This window comes from Podarcis pityusensis (genome assembly GCF_964106645.2).
Source record: "Podarcis pityusensis genome assembly, chromosome: 14".
Taxonomy (NCBI): Eukaryota; Metazoa; Chordata; class Lepidosauria; order Squamata; family Lacertidae; genus Podarcis; species Podarcis pityusensis.
In genome coordinates, this window is record NC_138039.1 from 45403485 (window position 1) to 45423433 (window position 19949).

General features: G+C 45.6%; 1 protein-coding gene across 1 annotated transcript in view; it reads left to right on the top strand.

The window, feature by feature from the left end:
• INSYN1 (inhibitory synaptic factor 1) overlaps nt 1-19949 on the top strand; it is a 126217-nt gene that overhangs the window by 103587 nt on the left and 2681 nt on the right. The window lies entirely within an intron of this gene.

Here is a 19949-nt window from a genome sequence, read left to right on the forward strand (position 1 = left end):
TGCTTCCTAGTCTAAACAGGGGGTGTCGGTTTTGTCTGCTTGTTGCTTTCCCCACTGTTCCATCCACCCCCAGCCAGCCAGCTGCAATGCTATGACATTGAACCTATGTCTGAGATCACTTTTCCAAGGCCAGCAAGCATCCTGGTCACGTCATCCTCTAAAGTGGATGGCTGGTTGGGCGTGTGGGTGCATGAATTGACAAGTGCAGTGGCAGACTTTGGGCTTTAAGATTTCAGCAGTGCCCTGTATGACACAAAACACCCTTGTCAAAAGTTTTTTGTTTTTTAAAAATCATTATTATTATTATTATTATTATTATTATTATTATTATTAATTTATTATTTATACCCCACCCATCTGGCTGGGTTTCCCCAGCCACTCTTATAATAATAAGATGAATCATTATATTAGAGATTTGGCTGTCCTTATACAGCAGAGGATGCTTCCAACAATTCTCTTAAGCAGGATGGAAAACTTTAGACCTGGGGGCCTAATATGCCCCCCCCCAGCATCTATCTGACCCTTGGGACTCTCCCCAGACTACACCCCACTCCCCAAGTCACATCCATCATTGGCCCTGCTCCATGTTGTTCTTGTTTAGTTGTGTCCGACTCTTCGTGACCCCATGGACCAGAGCACGCCAGGCACTCCTGTCTTCCACTGCCTCCTGCAGTTTGGTCAGACTCATGCTGGTAGCTTCGAGAACACTGTCCAACCCTCTCGTCCTCTGTCATCCCCTTCTCCTTGTGCCCTCAACCTTTCCCAACATCAGGGTCTTTTCTAGGGAGTCTTCTCTTCTCATGAGGTGGCCAAAGTATTGGAGCCTCAACTTCAGGATCTGGCCCTGCTCCATACCCTCCTATTTTTTTTACATCAAAATATATTTATGTATCTTGGTGATTTCCCATTCTTACATCTTTGATGGTCTAATTCTCTCTCCTTCCTGCTGCCTTTCCAACTTCTTAACCTTATCTGTTTACCTAAATCCTATATTACAATCTTTCCTGTTTTCTTTCCATTGCTCATAAGTCAAAACCTGCTTGAGATTTTATTAGGCTGTATTGCCTTCTTATATGGACTGAAAAGGGCCCCCATTCTTCCACGTAGTGTAGCCTTATTAGGCTTTACTGATTGGTTTCAAACTGACTGCATAGAAACCCATTCCTTCAGTAGATTTCATCTTTCTGATTCCTTATTTTAGCAGCGGCCGTATCATAGCCAATGAGGTTAATGCAAGGTGTGATTATTGCTCATTGGAAACTGCCCCACACCCTCCTTCAGTGCTTCTTCCCGGCTGGAATGTGTCCTCAAATTCTGATCATGCCTTTTGCTTGCCTGGATGGAGACTAGAGAGGAGGATGTAGAAATTGGCCTACTGTACAAAAGTTAACGTCGTTGCTCCACCCACTTTGGCTTCTTGCCCCGCCCACCTCTTGCATATGACCGCTGGAAGGTAGCCCAGAAGTGAATGTGGCCCTCGGGCTGGAAAATGTTCCGCAAGAGAAGCAAGTGTTCTCGGCCACATTCCTGCTCTGTGCCGCTGTAGAATTCCCCGTCTTCCCTTTCTGTAATAAAACAGTCGCAGAGCACTACGTTCCGTGGTAGCTGCTAAAGTGAAACCGCAATGAAAAATTAATGGAGAATGTACCTATAATATATAAGCAGTGTACATTATGATTTTACCAAGCTGTTGGCTGCTTTATTAACAGCTTCCAATATTTCACAGATGGAAATAGGGAGGTGTCTGGGACTCTTTCAGGGACCAGATCCAACAGCTTGAGGCAGGGGTAAGAACAACACAGTTATCGTTATTATATCCTGGGGCACATATATTAGAACTCTGCACAGACTCAGGGGCTCTTCTCTAGAGTGGTGGCCTCTGTACACTTAGAACTGTGAGGGAGGGAAACTGTTGATGGAGCCAGAGTCAGGGACAGCAGAGACAACTAATTCCGGTTTTGTCCCCATGTTGTTCCCTGTTCAGTTCTCTACGGGGAGGAAGAAGGAGGACAGTGTGTGAGAGAGAAAGAGAGGTGTTTTGGCTGTTTTGAGTGTGTGCATATCGAGAATTGGTGGGGTGCAGAACTCACTAACGTTCCTCCTAGAGCTTGTGGCTACCATGTTTATTACCCCAGAATGTCTGGAATGATGCACAGTGCAGCCTTCCTCAAACTGTCCCCATTCAGATGGTGTTGGACTCCAACTCCCATCAGCCCTAGGCAGGCTGATGAATGGTCAGTGATAATGGGAGTCAATGTCAAACTGATATCTGCAGGGCATTCGGTTGGGGAAGGTCTTCAGCAGGTGCCAAAAAGACAACAGAGACGGTGCCTGCCTAATATTCAAGGGAAAGGAATTCCAATACAGCTGAGAAAGGGAAGGTCCCACGACACAAAAGGCCTGATTCCTACACAGGCTTCCTGATAAGATAGTATTCGCAGGAGGCCCTCACCTGCAGAGCAAAGTGATCAGTTGGGTATATAAAGGGGTACCTCTCAGATATCTTGGTCCCAGAGGTTCTCAAACTGTAGCCCACAAACTTCATGCAGGTGGTTCACAGCCTATCTTTAGATTTGAGGTTGAAGATGGGAGATGGCACATCCATTACACAGAATATTCATATTGATTTTTAATTATATTTTTGCTGTTTCTTTTATTTCTTAGCTTGAAAGAAAGGAAGCTTCACTCTGCATTTAGTCTATAGATAAGTCAGAAACACTTTATGAAAGCATACAGGCACAGAGAGAAAACAGACTGATGCAGATCCCTCTGGCAGTTAAAGAGTTCTCTGTGAAGCCCTCTAATGCAGCCAAAATTTATAGGCACCACAAGGCTCAGAACTACCTGCAACTTGCTGATGAGTAAAAAGGAGCTGAACAATACTAAGAGAAGAACACTTATCAGTTTAAAGGCTGTTTGTGGTTTCTATGGCTTCACGGGCATTTTCCAAGATCACTTTAACTTTTCACCCCATCAGTACCTACACAAATCCATTATGGGGGCCGTCAGGTCAGTTTTGGTCTTACATTCCCCACTTTTGTGCTTTTAAGTCTTAGGAAAGTCTTAAATTCTTTTCCCCACACTTTCTCCTTTTTCTTCCTTCCTTTTTGTGGTTGTTGGTGGTAGTCAATTACAGTTCTGTGTAATCATGTAATCATGAATAGATGGCTTTGGTCAGCAACCTCAGTAAAGGCGGAATAATCATGTAAGCAAGCAAAATAATCCTATCACACCAATAGACCGCATCATGTGTTGTGGCTGGGAGATTACCTTTGCTGAATGGCAGGTGAGATCATAATTTGTGCATTAAGCTGCAATACAGTGAGCAGTTACAAAAGCATATATTTTTTAATATACTCATGGGTCTTTGTTATAAAATCATCAATTTTGTGATTTTGGGAAGCAGAGCAGTTAATTCTATAAATGTATCTCATGGTCAACCAGTTGAAGAATATAACATATTTTAATGTGCTTTGTCTTTGTTGATCAACTGGCCAATATATAGTATGGTTCTGAATACTGGTCTGTACAATTATATAAATATCCCTTATAATGGTTCCATTTGCCCAAGCATAACTAACCTTTGCTACAAGTAATGTTTCTTCATATATAGTGGTACCCCTTCCCAGCAAATCTTATAATGAACAGTTATGATTTCCCCTTCTTTTCGTATTCTTATGCACTGAAGTTGCAACTTGGTGGTTCCCTACTCCCAACCCAATTCTTGGTCATCTCCCAGGTGCACTTACTACAAAACAGTTCGGTTTATCAGGTTTCACAAAGAACTTGATGGACTACCCAGTCCCACCAGCACCCTACCCATGGACCTGGGAGAATTTGGTATGTTGGTGCCCAAACTCCTTCTAATGGTCAATAGGTCTAGAAGGAACACTGCAAGCATCTGCACTGCCATCCAGAGAATCTCCATGGATGGTGCCATGGCCACAGATCCTCAGGGATTCTCGAGGTGTTCTTTAGAATCATAGGCTGGTTCTGGTGTAATATATCATCCCTTATGGATTTAAGTTGGTCATGGAGAAAATCCTGAACATCTGAGCAGGCCTGGTTCCAGCCATGACATTATGAGAAACTAGGTTGGCTAGGTGATCTCTGGTCATGGCACTGCGGGTAGATACAATATGTAGATCCCCAAGGCCCACCTGGAAATGTGAGAGTTGCATACTGATACTGAGGCCCATAGCTTTCTCCAAGTGGCCTAGCCTTTTGTTCCTCAACTGGCTTTCATAACCTTTGTAAGCTGCCAATGTGGGATTTTCCCCATCCCATAAATGACCAGCCATGCCCTATTTCTTTACAGGTTTATCTCAAGCAGCAGCCTATGCTCGCTGTTCTGTTAGTCCAATGGCTGCACCCTTCATACAGCTAGGAAACTGGAAGGTGACTTAAGGAACAAGTGACATTCTTACTTGCTGTAGTTCTTTAGGAATGCATATCATCCCAGGAGCCTTGAACCTGGGCTGATTGGACTGCAGCCTCCCATCATCCCTTACCACTGGCCATAGTGGCTGGGGCTGATGGGATTTGCAGTCCAAAATATATGGAGGGCACCAGGTTGGGGGAGGCTGGTTTGGGTTCTCATTTGAGCTGAGTCCTTTGTCCAAGCAAAGGAGTCTGCACTGGGAGTCTGCACTGGGACCTGACCCAGGTCCTGCCCTGCGTGGCCCTTCCTTGGTGACTTGGAAGCTTGCATAGCTTGTGCTGGACTCTCATGGCGGTGCAGTCTCTGCTAGACTTCATTCAGAGCCTTGAGGGCTCTCCCAGATTTGCCAGAACAGGGCAAAACCGATCTTCCCCATCTGTCTCTAGGAAACTATCTGGGCTCCTTCTAATCACATTGCTTATTAAAGTACAGGAAATTAAATCCTCACCAGCCTTTTTTACACATAGCGATTTGTCTTGCAGCAGCACAGGCAGGTCAGACCGGGTCCTCCTGTGCAGAATGCAGTATAAATTGGGAATGAAATAGCACTGCCTCTTCCAGAGATTTAACGACCTAAACAGGCAGAGTATGTATCTAGCAAGGCGAAAGGAGGAACAGAGAATATGTCTTGCACTTATCTGTGCTCCGGCCCGTTGCAAAACTGATGAAATAGACTTGATTACTCGTATTCCTACCATGACATTGAACTCACCTGCCTTCGGGGGGGGGGATCTAATTCCTTAAATCAGTGATGGGGAACTTGTGCACCCTCCCTGCCAAGCAGTCATTGGATTCCAATTCCAACTTGGAATCTCTATCTGAAACCACACTAGTGCAAGGCTGGCCCTCCAGATGTTGTGGCCCTCCAGATGTTGTTGGACTACAACTGCCATCATCTTTGATCATTGGCCACATTGGCTGGGGCCTATGGGAGCTGGAGTCCAACAATACCTAGTGGGTCACAGGTTCCCCAGCCCTGCACATGTAATTAGATCACACCATAGAGCCAGGCTGCATTCACAAAGCCGTTCATTCCATTTTCCCAATGTTAATTCCCTCCCACCTCCTATTATATTTAAGTTTTCGCATGGTGTAAAAGCTGCTTCCAGAAATACAGCGGACTCTAGAACAAGTTTAGCACTCATTTCTGTTTTATTTGCTTCCAGCAAAAAGCCTGTTTGCAAATCCATGTTGTTACCAAGTTGCTGATACAGGTGCTCTTGCACAAAATGTTATCATGAATTAGAAGGCATGTCATGGACCATTGACCATGATGACTGGGGCTGATGGGACATGCAGTTCAAAACATCAGGAGGGCACAAGGTTAAAGATAGCTGCATCATAACAAGATATAGTATAGTATAGTATAGTATAGTATAGTATAGTATAGTATAGTATAGTATAGTATAGTAGCCAATGGGGTGTCCTCTAGATGTTATTGGACTCCATCTCCTATCAGCCCCAACCAGCATCCTCCAAATGTTTTTGGACTACAAGACCCATCATTCCTGTCCATTGCCCATGCTGGTTGGGGCTGATGAGGGTTGGGTGCCAGCAACATCTAAAGGGCAACAAGTTGGCTACCCCGATACAGAACTTTGATCCAATCCAGCAGCACCGTTGTGGCCTCCAGCACCATGGACAGTTCTCCAGCCTTTTCCCAATCTAAACAAAGATCCAGCTTCCCTCTTTTCGCTTGAGTAGAAGCCAAGCACACTCATGCCTTATTATAGCATGTGTGCCTGAGAAGGGGGATGCCTGAATCAGTAAGAGGCACTGAGTGCTCCAAAAAGGGGGGGGATGTGTGCCAACAAAATAGGGCCTGCATGAAAGAGCTCATCATCCGAAGCCATCCTGGATGAGCTTTTCTTTTGCACCTCCCACCACACACCCCTTCAGGATTACTCATCGCTCGTGCCTAACCCTGCCAAGCCCACACCGTGGTAGAAAAGCAAGGAAGCTGACTAAGGTATAAGTCGAGTTGCAGCCAGGGCTTAAATATGGGAGGGAAACATGGATTTATAGGAGGGCAGGACTCAGAACTAACAGAACTATACCAGGTCCATCTGAAAGTCCATCTAGCCCAGCATCCTATTTCCAACAAGAGTCAGCCATTGTGATGGCCTAGGACTAAGGCTCAGAACCAGAGGAGTCTCAATCTGCACCAGATCCTTTGCCTCAGGCATCATCTGAACCAAGTCTGGGGCCTGATCCTGAGGAGTCCCAGTCTGCACAGGTTCCCCTGCAACAAACACCAGCTGGGCCATCACTTACAGCTGCTCCACTACCGGTTTGGTCAGGGGAGGCTGAGGTGGCCCCTGGGTCTAGTAACCCACTGAGGTCTCCCGAGCTGCAGAGACTCAGGTCTGAGAGAAGGAGAGACATGAGTACTCGCAGGTGGAGTGCTCACCTTCAGGCGAAATAGGGAGGTGAGTCACTGGGGGATCAGGACCGGCCATTACCCCAACAAAGATAAAAGGCTGTCGGACCCCGCCCCAGGTTGCAGGATCTCAGGATCCTGCCTGAGATCCTGTACCTGTCCTTGCCTGGTTTCCTGCCTCATGTCCTGCCTTGGCCCTGTTGGACTGACTCCTAGCAGAACCTCCAGATTCCGGTCCGGTCCTGGACCGCATTTCACGGGTTACCCCCAGGCCCAGCACAGCCATATCCCTCCAGCAAGTTGCCAAGCAAGGCATAGTGACTACATAAAGAGGAAGGGCTAGGGCTCAGGTGTAAAACACAGGTTTGGCATGCAAAAGGTCCCAGCTTCAATCCCCAGCATCACCTGCCTAAATCCCTGAAGAGCTGCTGCCAGTCAGTGTCGACAATGCTAATCTAGATGGGTCAATGATCTGGCTCAGTGTAAAGCAGCTTCTTGTATTCATTCCTCCTCTGTTTGCCTTCTCTCCAAAGCAGTTGACAATGAGAGATAAACCGCAAATATCCATTGATACTATATTTATTTGTTTGTTTTACATTTATTTATTTGGTTTCTCAAATTACAGTTTTACAATCACATATCCAACATACAACATAAAGACAAGATTCCATAGAGTCTTCTGGACTTCCTTCCTCCCCTTTGTGGGTCTTACTATTAATCATTTCCTCCTGCATCTTTTATAATAATCCCAATCTTTTACATCTCCATTATATCCAAAATTCACCATTAAACTACAAGTGTTATTCCAATCCTACCAACAATTTTAACTGTTTACAATGGTTTTTAAGATAAATTATCATTTTCCCCCATTCTTTATTAAAATTTTGGTCTTCCTGATTTCGGATTCTTCTGGCCATTTTTGCCATTTCGGCAAAATGATACAGTCTTTAAACCAGGGATGAGGGACCTTTGGCCCTCCAGATGTTGCTGGACTCCAACTCCCTTTAGCCGAGCCTGCATAGTCAATAGTCAGGGATGATGGGGGTTGGAATTCAATAATATCTGGAGGACCACAAGTTTCCCATCCCTGAACAAAACAAACAAGCTGGAAAAGAAAGAGGTGCTTTGGTTTAATACTCAAGAAATGAATTCAACCTTATCTACTTGTGCTTGTTTCCCCATTTCATGGAAGGGTGGGCCATCCAGATGTTGCGAGGTGACAACTCCCACCATGCCTGATCATTGGTCATAGTGTCTGGGGCTGATGGGAGTTGGAGTCCAAATACATCTAGAGAGACACAGATCCAGAACTTAGATCCATAGTTCAAGCAGTTCCAAAAAAGCCTATAGTATAACTAGTGCTAAGGGACGCGGGTGGTGCTGTGGGTTAAACTACAGAGCCTAGAACTTGCCGATCAGAAGGTTGGCGGTTCAAATCCCCACAACGGGGTGAGCTCCCGTTGCTCAGTCCCTGCTCCTGCCAACCTAGCAGTTCGAAAGCACGTCAAAGTGCAAGTAGATAAATAGGTACCACTCCGCCAGGAAGGTAAATAGCGTTTCCATGCGCTGCTCTGGTTCACCAGAAGCGGCTTAGTCTTGCTGGCCACATGACCCGGAAGCTGTACGCCAGCTCCCTTGGCCAGTAAAGCAAGATGAGCACCACAACCCCAGAGTTGGTCACGACTGGACCTAATGGTCAGGGGTCCCTTTACCTTTATAACCAGTGCTATTTTTCTAGAAAAAAAGAGGTGCTGGAACTCACCATGAACACCTGCCTCCTTCTCTTAGAATGGCAATGGGACTCACCTGAGAGGTGCCGGAACAGAGTTTCCAGCTGTAAAAAAGCCCTGAGTACAACCACTAGAATAGTACAGTATTATAGAGCAGCCTAACTGGTGTAAAAGATGGGCAGCACAAAGCAATGGGGGAAATAGAATGCTTTGTCTATGGAGGAAAATTAGATAGAAGAATAAATTGAGTTGGTTTTTTTCCTTTGAAAGGTCACGGTAAGATTGAGAAAGATGACATTATGGCAAAAGGTTTGTTAGCAAGCAGTTACAAAGAACCTAGGAAATGAGAGGCGTATAATTAAATGATAATGGAAAAGAGACCTGGGTGCTAATTGATCAGGGGGGAAAAAGGAATATGATGTGATACTCAGTAAAGAGGTCAACTCTAAATTTGTCAATAAAACCTGTATACATTGTTACTACAATGGTATTTATTAACACCTGCTCAGCTGAATAAGATCTATTCAGATATGAGGTTTAGGTGCTGGACGTTTCTAGCTATGAATGGGCATCTGGTTCATATATGGTCGGATTGCCAAAAACCTTATTTATTTATTTATTTATTTATTTATTTAGTTCTATGCCCAGAGGTCTCAGGGCAGTTCACAAAACAAAATCAAAACATATAAATATAATTATAATATATAAATATTACACCTGGGGACAAAGCATAGATATAATGGTGGAAATCACAGGGTGCAAATTGGGATTAAGGGTGTGCTCATTTTAACCGTAGACCACAGTGGAGTTCTCCCCTGGTTCATTGCATGGCTCTTCCCGCTCAACATACAAATACACAAGCTGCTCACATCAGCACGGCTTTATTAGTCTCAGATTCACTGCTGTCTGTGTACACACCAAGCAGCATTGATGGGGCAGGGATGTCTTCACACCTTGGCTGGAGATGAATTAGGAACACCTTAAGGACTCTGATCGGCATGAAGCTGGCTTGAGAAAGAACACATCCAACAGTAGTATTTTATGGCAAAGATATGTGTAGGGTGCATATGCATTTTAGAGAACATCATGTAAACACAGATTAAAAGTCGAGCCTTGGAAAAGCAGTGGAGAGCACAGTAGATGGGAGTTTGAACACAGCTGAAATCCCATGTTAATTCTGTTTAATTGGATTGGGGTGGAGATTTCAAAGGGACTAAAATCCCTAATATGAAACGTATTAATGACAGAAAGACTGATAGGCAGACATATAAATGGAGCGGGAAGCCACTAGTCCTCACTGTATGGGAATAGCTAATGAAGATGCTGGAACTGGCAGAAATGGGCAAAGTTAACTTGTACATAGGAGAAAGGGCAGCTTTCAAAAGAATATGTACATTGAGAGAAGCACGTGTGCTTTATAAATGGCTAGAATGAACATTATGGACATGTAATACCTGAAAAGAGAGTATTCTTGTAAAATGAAGAGCTAAGAGAGCTTACAAGTCAAAGAAGTACACCGACTGAAGATACAATAAGATAATTAATGGTGCTGTTACCAGGAACGGGGAGCTAGTATATTTGCTTTCTGCCATAAAAGTAGATCTAAGAGGGACTCAGTGAAATGTACAGGCAGTTGATTTAACAAGACACTTTTAAGTAACTGTCACTGCATTTCATATTGCGCAAGCACAGAAACACACATGCACACACACCTCTCTACCTGTGACGCTCAGTGGCATCTTATGAAGGCCAATAGGATAATTGACTTTTCAAAGAGGATTAGTCAGATCCATGGAGGACAAGCAATCACCCTTGGATGGTTATTAGCGTGCCGGGGTGTTCAGAAGATTCAGCCTCATGCCAAACAAGTCCCTAAATCTCCCACGATTGCAAACTAGAAGTGATGGCTAAGGGATAGCTAATTGCCTTGTAGTTTCCTAGTCACTTTCTCCTTGAGCGTCTGAACTGCCCGGTGCAGGAGAGCAATGCTACAACTACACGGTTGAACTTCGGACTCACTCTCCTTGAGTGCAGTGTCAGCACTGACCAATGATGGATGTGCATAATGAAAACATAATGCATAATGATTACAAGAGGGAGCAAATAGACGGGGCTGGAATACTTAAGTGACCTTTCATGGGACATACATAGGAAGTTGCCTTGGGCTGAGTCATATCCTTGGGCCATTTAGTTCAGTATTGTCTACAACAGGCATAGGCAAACTTGCCCTCCAGATGTTTTGGGACTACAACTCCCATCATCCCTAGCTAACAGGACCAGTGGTCAGGGATGATGGGAGTTGCAGTCCCAAAACATCTGGAGGGCTGAGTTTGCCTATGTCTGGTCTACAATGACAGCCAGCAGCTCTCCAGGGTTTCGGATGGGGTCTCTTTCATGTCTACCTGGGCTTTGAACCTGAGACTTTCTACATGCAAAGCAGATGCTCTACCACTAAGCTGTGGATCTTCAAGATAGCTATCCCACTGACTATATCCAATGGTACCCATGCATTTACTGGTGACACAGTCTGCCTTGTGCAGTTCGGTGTCCTTTTGGGTCAGAAGAAAGGTCCATCTGGTTGATAGCCTCATCATCCATGAATGTCTCTAAACCTCTTTCAAGTCATCTAAGTAACTGATGACTCCCCCAGCCCATCCACAATTTGCATTGTGTTTCATTTGCATTGTGCTTCATAATGATGATGATTCTCAAATGTCCAATATTTCCTAGGCATACCTGAAGATGGTGGGGATTGACCTGGGACCTTGTGCATGCAAGGAAGTTGGTCTGCTGCTGAGCTTTGACCCTTCCCCTAGAGCTGGTGCCCTGGAGCTGGCATAGTTAATGCCATCCCATAGGGAGGGGGAAAGGGCAAACAAAACTTGCCACAGGAAAGTTGGTGTTCAAGGCGAGCGACACAAAACTGCCATTCAGTGAATTTATTTACATATCAGCATACACTGTGCTACACATAATCAAATTAAGAATTCTACCGCAAAGGGTGTACAATCTACCATAATGAATGTGAACAAGACAATAACACTTCACAGTTTAAAATGCACAACTCGCATGCCATTACGTCAGGTATACAAAAACTGCCACACCCAACCGGAACCAGAGTGCAGCACCGCATAGGGTCAACAGGGATTGCTCGGCTGATTCGTGATCAAGACTTCGTGCACCTCTGAGCGGTGGCTCCCATAAATACCTGAGGGGGAACAAGCTCAAGCTGAAGTCTCTCAGGTGTTTCCCTTCTCTCTCACGCCAGCCCTCTCCTCCAGGAAGCTTTCAACCTCCACCTTGTCAGAGCTTTGCGTGCTAACTCTTCATATGAGGCCTATAATGTGCTCTGACTGGGAACGTTATTTGATTTAAATTCCCCCTGATTGCCTGTTCAATTAATTGCATAACCATACCCTCTGCATAAGAGCAAGCGGGGGGGGGGGAGGAACCCTGCATAAATTTCATCTACTGCGCTCCTCTTTTTCATCTTGTAAGCAATACGCACTTTTTAAAAGCAGAAATCGAAGAAATGAACTATTGGGAGCCAGTCACTGTCTGTTGAAAGCTATTAATGTCCAGATGCATTTCTTCTTCAAAATGTATCAAGTGCTTTCATGAATAGCTAAGTTTAGTCTTTGCCAGCCTGGTACCCTCTGTTACCAAGGCACCCCAATCTCCAAGCACCACAAGATTCTAGGGGTTCCAGCCACTTCTTCAGGGTTTGGTTTCCTTGGAATGAGGGACAGTGGAGACTTGGTGTCTTTAGGATACAGTGGTACCTCGGGTTACAGACGCTTCAGGTTACAGACTCCGCTAACCCAGAAATATTACCTCGGGGTAAGAACTTTGCTTCAGGATGAGAACAGAAATCGAGCATCAGCAGTGCGGCATCACCAGGAGGCCCCATTAGCTAAAGTGGTACCTCAGGTTAAGAACAGTTTCAGGCTAAGAACAGACCTCCAGAACGAATTAAGTTTTTAACCCGAGGTACCACTGTGTATGGTTTATTTACACATATATACAACCTGAGCCTAGGGACACGGGTGGATTAAACCACAGAGCCTAGGACTTGCTGATCAGAAGGTCGGCGGTTCGAATCCCCGTGATGTGGTGAGCTCCAGTTGCTCGGTCCCTGCTCCTGCCAACCTAGTAGTTCGAAAGCACGTCAAAGTGCAAGTAGATAAATAGGTACCGCTCCGGCAGGAAGGTAAACGGCGTTTCCGTGTGCTGCTCTGGTTCGCCATGCTGGCCACATGACCCGGAAGCTGTACGCCAGCTCCCTCGGCCGGTAAAGAGAGATGAGCACAGCAACCCCAGAGTCGGTCATGACTGGACCTAATGGTCAGGGGTCCCTTTACCTTTACCTTTACAACCTGAGCCTAAGATGGAGGGGCTCACAGCATTAACACTCCAGATGATCTTTTCTTCTCCCACAGTCACAGCCTTGGATCTGAGCAGAAATCAAGCATGACTCTGTCTCTCTAGCTTATGCCTGCAGCCTCCCCTCTCTCACACACAACTGCATGTCTCTTGTCTCCCCACTACCAGCCAGGTGAGGGAGAGGGCCTACCCTTTTGTCTTTCATTACAGTCTTTAGGGCCATTAACTCACAAAGAAACTTGCCCCACTAGTTCAACAAAGGGATCCTCCATTAGATTTTTAACCCTTGCTGGATCCAGGATCCCAGGGATTAGAAGGGACTCAGGCATCATACTGACTGACACCCTCCCAAAAAAACCTCACAGCCCCTCCACAGGTTTGGATTACAATTCCCATCAGCCCCCACTGGCTGTGATGGCTGGGGCAGATGAGAGCCACTTGTCCAAAACACATTTTTATTATTGTTATTGATTTATTTACTATACAGTATTTATAGCCTGTTCTTCGTTGAATGTTTTCAGTCGCAGAGCAGGTTACAGAGTAATGCAAATAAACAGAGAAAAACAAGAGACAAAAATTACAAAATAACACAAATAGCAATTCTATCGTAAGGGAGAGAAGCAAAACCACAATAGCAAAAATTAATATTTCAAGTTTAACCGAATGCCTGGGGGGAACCAAATGAGACATTCAAACAGGTCTTTCCCCACTTACGGCAGCCCACTGCCTCTCTCTATGTCTCTAACCCAAAGGGGGCCTTTCTCCACGCCAGCAGATTCTCACGCCTTGGCTTTTGGGTAACTTAACTCCTTTCACCTCCCCCTTACTCTCCAACCAATCCAGGCTCTCAACCCAAGTAGAGTGGCAGGATTGTTGCCCACAAACATAGTCCAACCCCCTGCAATGCAGGAATCTCTCACCGCTCGTCCACAGCAGCAACAGAGCAAAAAGCATACTGGAAAGATAAAGAGAGTGCCAATGAGCCACAACCGGTGTTTCTTTCCCCTTCCCAGTCCTGAGGAAGCTCATGGGCCCTAAGATCCATTAGGCTGCTAGGCAGAGACCTGCAGATAGATTTGCTGGGCGCTCCCTTCCCTCTTCTCCTTTGCCAGCTGGCACAAACAGCTTTCTGGGTCCTCCAGGTCCTATGGGGTTGTATTCAGCTAACTTTTACTCAGAGCAGACCCACTGAATTGGATGGGCCCAAGTTACTCACGGGCATTAATCTCAACCCAGATAAGACACCAGGTTGACAAAAGCTGACCAAGTGCTTAACCATTGCATTCATCCATTGCATTTTCTGGAGCATGTCAGACTTGCCCCTCTGCTATTTCATGGCAATCCCCATTGGGGCAGTTGACAGCCTGTGGCTTTGCTGCAATGTGAAAAGCATTGAACATGACTCTCAGACTGCATGCATGCTCACGATCTTCCTTTTGGGGGGATATGAGGATGCTCAAAAAGGAATTACTCACAAATGGCATTTGCTCAGGGTATACTTGAGGCAATTGTTAAAAGCCTTATTCCTCTCCCAGAAGCGATCAGCTCTGCTTGGCTTGGCAGATAAGCATCCCCATCTACTGGGCATTTGAAGGAATGCAACCAGAAGCCACCCCAAGGGCTACTGACTTGTGGTGGCCATGGTGGTGGTTTGCATAAGTGTAATGTTTATGGTTGGGCGAGGAAGGGAAACGGCAGTTGCTTTACTGATGCTCCAAGAGTCGCTTGCATGCTTGGTTGGAAATCCAATTGATGTTCTCCATGATATACGCCTGTGATTCCCAGCCGGGCATCAGCCAGATGTTTTGGATTACAACTGCCTTAGGGCTAGCGGAAGTTGTAGTCCAAAATATCTGGAGGGCACCAAGTTGGGGAAGGCTGCCATGTACCATGGAGAACATCGATCATGTTGACCAGCACTGAGGAATGCTGGTATATGGAACTTTGCAGCCTAAGCGGTATTTTAATTGTGTGGCCTTCGCTAGGTTGCGAGTTTTGAGGCAGGAACTTTTTTCTTTCAACTGGTTATTATCAATGTCTGGTTCTGTGGTAATTAAATGGCAGTAATAGCAGTATTTTATGAGCTCCAACAAGTAGTGCAGTGGTGTGCTTAGTTTCTGTTCTGAAAGTCTCTAGGAGAAATTGATAACAAACAAAAAAAGGTAAAGGACCCCTGACAGTTAAGTCCAGTCGCGAACAACTCTGGGGTTGCGGCGCTCATCTTGCTTTACTGGCCCAGGGAGCTGATGTTTGTCCGCAGACAGTTTTTCCAGGTCATGTGGCCAGCATGACTAAGCTGCTTCTGGCTAAACCAGAGCAGTGCATGGAAACGCTGTTTACCTTCCCACCGGAGCGGTACCTATTTATCTACTTGCACTTTGATGTGCTTTCGAACTGCTAAGTTGGCAGGAGCTGGGACCAAGCAACGGGAGCTTACCCCGTCACAGGGATTCGAACTGCCAACCTTCCGATTGGCAAGCCCAAGAGGCTCAGAGGTTTAGACCACAGCGCCACCCGTGTCCCGTGTAACTTGATAACAAGCAACAGATAAATCCTCCTCCTCCTCATCATCATCTTCACACCAACCTTGTGAGGTAGGTTAAGCTGAAGAGTTGTTGATTATCCCAAGAACTTCATGGTGCAATAGGGACATTACCCAGGTTCCATTAGGCCTTCGTCAACAATCTAAGCCCATAACAACAACAGATGGGAGAGTAAAGGAGGGGAATCATGTGATGCCTGAATCACGTGGAACTATTTCTTCAAAGCTGTTTCATCCTGCATAGTCGGTAGAGCATGAGACTCATAATTTCAGGGTTCTTGGGTTTGGGCCACACATTGGGCAAAAAAAGATTCCTGCATTGCATTGAGGGGATGGAGGACTCCCTATGAAGAAAAGTTGCATCATTTGGAACTTTTAAGTGCCAACCTAGCAGTTCGAAAGCACGTCAAAGTGCAAGTAGATAAATAGGTACCGCTCCGGTGGGAAGGTAAATGGTGTTTCCGTGTGCTGCTCTGGTTCGCCAGAAGCAGCTTAGTCATGCTGGCCACATGACCTGGAAGCTGTACGCCAGCTCCCTCGGCCAATAAAGCGAGATGAGCGCAGCAACCCCAGAGTCGGTCGCGACTGGACCTAATGGCCAGGGGTCCCTTTACCTTTAGTGCAGGGAAAAAGCAAGTATGAGGCAACATGATAGACGTTTATACAATTATGCATGGCATGGAGAAAGTTGATGGAGAAAAGTTTTTTCTCCTGTTGTCATGACACTAGAATTCAGGGACATCCAAGGAGCTGAATGTTGGAAGATTGAGGATGGATCAATGAAAGTACGTCACTCAGTGCATAGATAAACTATGGAACTCACTCCTGCAGGACTGATGGCTTTAAAAGAGAGGTGGCTTGAAGATTGGTCAAATTCATGGAGGATAGGGCTATTGATGGGCACTGACCCATGTTGCTGGCATTGTAATATTATGCTAGTTTGAAATACAACACTGAGGGCCAGTTTATACCTCGGCGCCTCATCCTTGTAGCATTCTCCTCCAAATGCTGTCTCCTCCTCTCTAAATCTTGAGGTTCTCTATGCTTTGAAAACTCCTAATAAGACAGCTACATCAATTGCATAGGGAATCTCCATATTTAGGGATTCCCTGGAGTCAGAAGATCCCTTCCTCTTGTGCGTGGGTGGTGCTGTTTTGGCTACATAAGTAACAACACTCACTGCCTGAGCATTGTAAATAGCGGGAATGGTACAACACCCATGTTGGAGGCGTGATAATATCACACTGGTATAGAATACCAAAAAAGAAAACAACCACAAAGTTACGCCTGCTTGTAACACTACAGATCTATGCAATTAGAAGCATCTCAAAGAATTGCACGTGGGATATTAATTCCCCAGAGTAAGTGGTGCCTGATAACACACACAGGGACAAAGCATGTAAAAAATAAATCGTTGGAATACACAAACCCACATTGAGGAAAGTTGGGACAAGCAATAAGATATTTCATCATTCTCAGGGTGTGGGTAGATGTACATAAAATCAAGAGCCAGCATGAGTTGTCTCACTGTATGTAGGAATACAGAAAGCTGCCTTTATACAGAGTCAGACTGTGGACCCATCCATCTTGTAGGGACGCGGGTAGCACTGTGGTCTAAACCACTGAGCCTCTTGGGCTTGCCGATCAGAAGGTTGGTGGTTTGAATCCCTGCAACGGGGTGAGCTCCCATTGCTCTGTCCCAGGTTCTGCCAACCTAGCAGTTCAAAAGCACGCCAGTGCAAGTAGATAAATAGGTACCGCTGAGGAGGGAAGATAAACAGCATTTCCATGCGCTCTGGTTTCCATCACGGTGTTCTATTGTGCCAGAAGTGGTTTAGTCATGCTGGCCACATGGCCTGGAAAGCTGTCTGTGGACAATTGAGACAGGTTACAGATTCTGCTGCTTTACTGTCCACCTTACTGCAGTAGCATAGCATGGGGGGGGGGGGCAGGCACAGGGCTCCAAAATTTCAACACTCAGTGCTGCCTCAACAGAGCTGCACCCTTCCATTGCTGGACTCCATTGAAAATAGCTAATCCATACAAACCAGAAAGTGACCTCTCCAGACAATGGAACGATTCTTATTTTCTTATTTTTGTGGCTGAGATCACCTGGGTGATATTAGGAGCTGAACGTGCATGTGTACTCCATCCATTTCCCTCCCCACCCCACTCTGCCCGGCCCCGGGCCCTGACAACCCATGCTACACCACTGCCTTGTTGCCCTGCCCACGGGGCTGTCCCAACATACCATCTGCCCAACTCGTGTTAGGAGTGAAGGCGGCAAAGAAGGCATACTTTGCCACCTCCATTGCATCCTCATTGTGGTGTCCAGCAGAGCTCTTCTGGTTCGTGTAGGGGTTTAAAGTCTGGCCAAAAGGAGGTGACAGAATGGAATGCTCTTCCCAAAGAGGCTCACCTGGCACCGTCATTACAGATCTTCAGCTGCCTGGCAAAAAAAATTAATAATCCTCCTCTCCCAGGCCTTTGGCTAATTAAATAATTTACGGCCTTTTATAGTGTGGTGGGTATTGTTTTTTTTGTTTTGATTTTTTGTGTTTTTATATTGTAAACCATCCTGTGATCCTGGGATGGTGGGCAGTATAGAAATTTAATAACTAAACCATGGGTAGGCAAACTAAGACCCAGGGGCCAGATGCGGCCCAACCGCCTTCTCAATCCGGCCCGCGGACAGTCCACGTATCAGCATGTTTTTGCATGAGTAGAATGTGTACTTTTATTTAAAATGCATCTCTGGGTTATTTGTGGGGCATAGGAATTGGTTCATTTTTCTCTCTCAAAAATATAGTCCGGCCCCCCCACAAGGTCTGAGGGACAGTGGACCGGCCCCCTGCTGAAAAAGTTTGCTGACCCCTGAACTAAACCATAATAAGCTCAGCCTTTCCTCTTCAGTTGCCAGACATACCTTCCACTGCTAAAGGTTATCCCTTCCTGCTTTCAGCTCTCCCTCTCTCTCCCATGCTTCTGATGAACTGTTTGTCTTTTCAGGTTGATTGAAAATGCTATTTGTACTATTATACCTTTTTTTTTATTTTAAAAAGTCACAGCACCTTTTCTTTTTAAAAAACAACAACAAAACAAACCTCCAGTTGTTTGTCTCTTGTCTGCCCCAGGGAGAGAAAAGAAAGGAGCAGAACTCAGCAGCAGAACTCATGCTTTGCATGCAAAATCATCAAGATTCTATCCCTGGCATCCCTAAGGGGGGCTGGGAGACAGCGCCATCTCAAACCCTGAAGATCTACCTCTGCTCCTTGCAAATAACATTGAGTTAGATGGGCAAATGGTCTAACTTATGAGCAGGGCTCTTCCAGATGTCACAGAAACCCAGGCCCCACCTGCACTATGCATTTAAAGAAGTATCATCCCACTTAAAACAGCTGGGCCATCCCCCAGGGCAACTTGGGAAGTATAGCCTGTTACGAGGATACAGTGGTGCCCCGCAAGACGAATGCCTCGCAAGACGAAAAACTCGCTAGACGAAAGAGTTTTCCGTTTTTTGAGTCGTTCCGCAAGACGAAATTCCCTATGGGCTTCGCAAGACGAAACGTCTTGCGAGTTCTTGTGAGTTTGTTTCCTTTTTCTTAAAGCCGCTAAGCCGTTAATAGCCGCTAAGCCGCTAAGCAGCTAAGCCGTTAATAGCCGTGCTTCGCAAGACGAAAAAACCGCAAGACGAAGAGACTCGCGGAACGGATTAATTTCGTCTTGCGAGGCACCACTGTACTGGGAGTTGTTATCACACACACACACACACCGTTCCCATCCCAGAGCTACAATTCCCAGAATTCCCTGGGAAGAGGCATTGATTGTTAAACCACTCCGGGTATTGTAGACCTGCAGTTCCCATGGGGCTATTTAAGGAAGCAGTGGCAGTTTAAAGTGGTATGAAACTGCTTAAAATATATAGTGCAGATGGGCTCCCAGTTAATCAGCGCTTTGCATGGCCTCTTCTGTCTCAGACTGTTCCAGTGAAAAAGGTGGGGTTATAAATACAACTTTATGTTACGATGCTATGTAAATACTTTTGGGAATCAATCAGTCAATGGAATTATGAGAATGGATTCCAAACATCATTCTTACAAATACTGTAATAGGTTAAGAGAGTGCTTTTTTTCTAAAAAGGTGTTTAGGGGTATACTCATTTTCCTACTCATATTGAAATACTGCCCCTCAATGAGGCCAAACATAGATTCACAAAATGTTTAGAGGATGTGTACCCCTGCATCCCCCCAGAAGGAAAGCACTGGGTTAAGATCTGGTGAAGTACAACAACAACCTTGTAAAGTATACAGTTTTGGGTTCCCCACCCCACCCCTTTTATTTTTCCTTCTACACGGGTTCTGTTTTTCTTTTTCTCTCTTTTATTTACGTCTCACCATGTTTAGTGCAGGGACATGGGTGGAGCTGTGGGTGAAACCACAGAGCCTAGGACTTGCTGATCAGAAGGTTGGCGGT